The sequence below is a fragment of the Cucurbita moschata genome, unplaced genomic scaffold, assembly GCF_002738365.1.
Source record: "Cucurbita moschata cultivar Rifu unplaced genomic scaffold, Cmos_1.0 Cmo_Scf00001, whole genome shotgun sequence".
Lineage (NCBI taxonomy): Eukaryota > Viridiplantae > Streptophyta > Magnoliopsida > Cucurbitales > Cucurbitaceae > Cucurbita > Cucurbita moschata.
This window is the reverse complement of record NW_019268517.1, coordinates 5,276,715-5,281,261: the sequence shown is the minus strand read 5'-3', so window position 1 is coordinate 5,281,261 and position 4,547 is coordinate 5,276,715.

Genomic DNA, 4,547 nt, shown 5'->3' with positions numbered 1-4,547 from the left:
TTGACTTCGTCTTCTGTGTAGATTTAAAGGGATCGAGATTAAATCATGGCCACTAACTTCTTTTGTTGGGAGACTATAAATACCCACAAATTATTATGTAAAAGCATATTTGTGATCAATGAAATTAATCTCTCAAGTTGAGACGATCCCCCTTATAGAAATCTGAGCATATCTTTGTCATTTCTAAGTTTCATGCAATTCTTGTGGTAAATTGCATCTCAGTCATTCAATCAAGCTTTGATCAAGTTCGATGCTGAAGTGACTCAATTTAGAAAAAGGTTCCAAATCTTGTTTCTCAATCTTGGATCTCATCATCTAATTCTAGCTTTATCTCTTGGTTGATCAAAATTTTGTATAAGAAGGTGTTAATTTCTTTAATACAAGGGTTCTTGCTTCTACAAAAGCTTGGCTCGTTGGGCTGAAGATTACGGTTGGTCTATCATCCTCCAACGGGATCTTCTATCCTCATGACTTGCTCTGATGCGGTCGTTCTTCTAACACCGATGACACGTCCAGTTGTCGAGATTGGTAATGTAAGTTTGTAACCCATCCAATGAGGTTCTTGGAATGATTCTATAGCTTATCATTTCCATGTTGGGAGTTGGATCATGGGTCTTGGGCGAAGGAATCCTTTATTTACCGCCCTTCGAGTTGAAGGAAGTGTCATAAGGCTAATTTTTTTTCAATTTTTTTTATCTATTTTATTGATTTTTTTCAGTGATTTTATTTGATTTTATTTCAATTTCGTCAAACTCACTCACGTGCTCATCTCAATCATTTCAGTCTTGTTGGCGTTCAATAAGAGAGACTTTGGAAATAACCTGTAACTATTCAACTGGATTATCACATTAACAATTTGAATAAAATAAAGTGGCATTAACCATTTGAATCACCTCAACCCCACTTGTTGAACTTGACCAAATGTCTATAACATAACACAAACAAAGGTACAAAGTAACACAAACAAAGGTACAAAGTAACACAAACAAAGGTACAAAGTAACACTAACAAAGGTACAAAGTTCATAAAAGTCTTTTTAATCTAAAATACCATTGAACTTGACCATTATAGTGCCTCTCAAACGTAGGTAAAGTTTAAATTCGGGTCTCCTTGTCAAACTCACTCGGGTGCCATCTAAACCATGATGGCGTTCAACAAGAGAGACCTCGAAAATAGCCGGATTATCGCATTAACCATTTGAATCACCTCAACCCCACTTGTTGAAATTGAAACAAATATCTATAACATAACACTAACATAGGTACAATGTTCATAAAAGTCTTTTTAATCTAAGATACTATTGAACTTGACCATTACAGTGCGCTTAAAATAAGGTAAAGTTTAAATATAATTGGTGACAAAAGATGAAACTATAAAATAGAAAGAAATAAGAAAATAATATTCAATTTCAGAGAATCAAACCAGAATCTCCTAGGTGAAAGCCAAATATCCAAACCGTTGGACAACAATGAATTTTTGGTGTAGTTGTCCTAAAGTCTTTTGTCTAATCGCTGAAGAGTTTTACTATGATGTTTTGGGTAATGTCTAACTCTTCGACACGTCCTTTCATGTGTGTGATAGAGTTCTCAAAGTTACCGCGATGTTTCGAGCTGTTCGATCGTGTGGCTCTTTCTTCAAAAGGGTCAACATCAAACGTCAGGTCTTTGATTGGCAACTCATTCAGAGTAGCGTCGATTGCATCAATTCCAACAACAATCTTCCCATGAGTTTATGGTGCATGACCCATTTTTTATACCATTCACCTTCGAGCGCCACCATAGTTTTGCATCGTCCACGAGATGCATTGCGACCAACGTAACTCTTAGGTCCTATGAGCAAGTTCCAGTAACCTTCAAGTATTGTTCTACGTCAAAAATAAAGCTTTTTAATTCCTTAGTATCCCGGTTTCCCTTTAAGGGGTTGTATTTTCCTCTGCAGTATTTTCATCTGCCGCTTCTATATCATTATTTTCATCTGCCGCTTCTATATCATAGAGTCGGTAAGCTTTTGACTCTTCACTAACTACCAGCACAACATAACTCAAACTCTTATCATCTAGCTTAGTTCTCTGAGATGCCTCCTCTTTTTGTCTCTGAATTAACTCGAGCTCACAATATTGTTTTTCTTCCTTCCGCTGCAGCTCCAGAACTAATCGTCATTGTGCTTTTTCTACCCTTCTTCTATACTTTTCCAGCATTTTATCTAGCTCTTCTCTCTCTTTTCGTGCTTGTTCTTCTTTTTGTCTTGTAGCAGTAAGAGCGGCTTCTTTCTCTTTCTCAAACTGCACATCAACATCAACAAACAACTTCGTGCGACCTTCCTCTATTCTCCTCTGTATTTCTAATTTAGTCTCTTCAGAGTTTAGCCTTTCTCCAACATTTTTCTGAATTAGTTTTTCCATCCTCCTAGCTGCATCTTCTTCTGAATTAGTTCTTCCATCCTCCTAGCTGCATCTTCTTCTAACTTCTTCAACTTTGCTTCACGTCTTTTCTTTTCTTCTTCCTCTTTCTTAAGCTTCTCTATGGAATGATTCCGATCAGTGGATGCACAACTAGGACTGAAACTGAACAATTTGGGGAAAGGAGATAACGAGGAAGACCTACTTCTGCATTGGCGGCTGAGGGAACTTGAACGGCTGCTTCTCCTGGAATGGGTAATGGAATGATAGGGGGAAGGACTTGGGTCCCTTTTGCTTCTCTGACTATGGCGATAGGAATTGGAGCGGTGAGTGTATGACAGAGACCTTGAACCACTTCTCCCCATAAGTTTCAATTGAGTTTGAGTGGCTGCTACAGGCTGAGATATAGCATGCAATACGAATATTCGATTCAAAGACATCTTTATCTCCATGATTAAGCCTCTCTCAGGATGAAACACCTTGCATGTTCCATTTTGAAACAAAAAGGTAACCCCTTTCCTTGCAATTTACCACTACTCAACAAATTGTTCCTTAGGTCTGGCACATAGAACACTCCTGTGATTATCATTAAGATTCCATTCACTTCCAGTCGTACATTACCCTTTTCGGTTACAACCATGCTTGACATTCCAATTGAAAAATGTCCTAGCTTGTGACAGTTATAGCACTCCACTATGGCCTTGTTGAAGGTTTGTTTGCCTCGTCCCCTTCCTCTGCCTCTAAAGCTTCCACGACCTTGACTCCTTCCTCCATCAGACTGCACAAGTGGACTCTCCATCGAAATACTTTTATTATGACACACTTAGAAGACTGCTGCTTCTAGTTTTAACTAGTTTAGGGCATAGCTCTGATATCAAATTGTTAGGAACAGAAAAAGAAAATTGGAAAGATCAGAAGAATTGGGAGAAATCTCTCATCCAATTGAAGAATGACTAAATCAAATCTAATTCAAATAACTAGATCAAATCTAATCCAAATAACTCAATCAAATCTAATCCTAACAGTTACCATATCTACTTGGTATCATATTTATGTCTCGTATCTATACTCATTTTTATTTTTTTAACTCTGAGATATTTTGCTTTTATAAATAGATATATTCACAAAAATAAGTTTAATTTATGTTGAGATGGAGAATAAAAATTGACACTTAAAGGACGTTGATACTTGGGACTTTGATTCCTCTTAGTGTGAAGCTTGCATCTTGCAATTACTTTGATTCCTCTTAATGTGTTTCACTTAAAATTCACTCAAGAGAAAATAATCAAATACCGAACCATATTTGAGAGATGATAACTTTTTTTTTTTTAATCTTTGGGGAACAAGAAAGAATAAAAATTAAAACATGGCATGAATGACATCTTCTTGAATCTTTGTTTTGTTCTACTAAATGTATATAAAAAAAATCTTATATATTTTTAGATAAAAAATTTAAGATTACCTATTTAATAAAACTCTATCCAAACTTCTACTCATAAATTTAATTATTATTTGTATACAATTGTTATTATGTAAGAAAATACACGTACAAAATGTTTATACTATTGGAAGTACACTAGTCTCGGTTGTTTGACTAAAACAATGCAACCATTGTCCAAACTAAAGAATTTGATTCGAAGCTATCTCCTAATAGAGGGAGGCTCAATTAGACTTTGTTGTAAGATTCGACCCTATCAATTTGAATAGCGTTCTCCAACTATAAATATTGAACTCTAAAGTATTCACGAGCAAAGTAAGTTTGTTGAAACTATCTATAAAAGTGTTCCAAAGTGAGTCGTGGAGAAGATTTGCCTTAAAATCTAGTTCCAATTAAGGATGTGAATGATGAAGAAGTGCAAGCTGTTGGAAGGTTTGCCGTGGAAAATTTCAGAGGTGGTAGATATAATTTAATCTACAAGCGTGTAGTGGTCTTTTCAGTCCCACATAGGCTTTGACCCCAAATTTTATATTATTGTGATAGAAGCTATAAATGACAACAATATTCATTGGTCAGATAGAAGTTCCATCATATGCATGGGACGCTACCGCCATCCAATAAGCTCTTATCTCTTTTAAGGAATTCATCCAATTCCTCATCAAATTCCCTCCACAAGTAGTATAAGCTCTTATCTCTTTTAAGGAATTCATC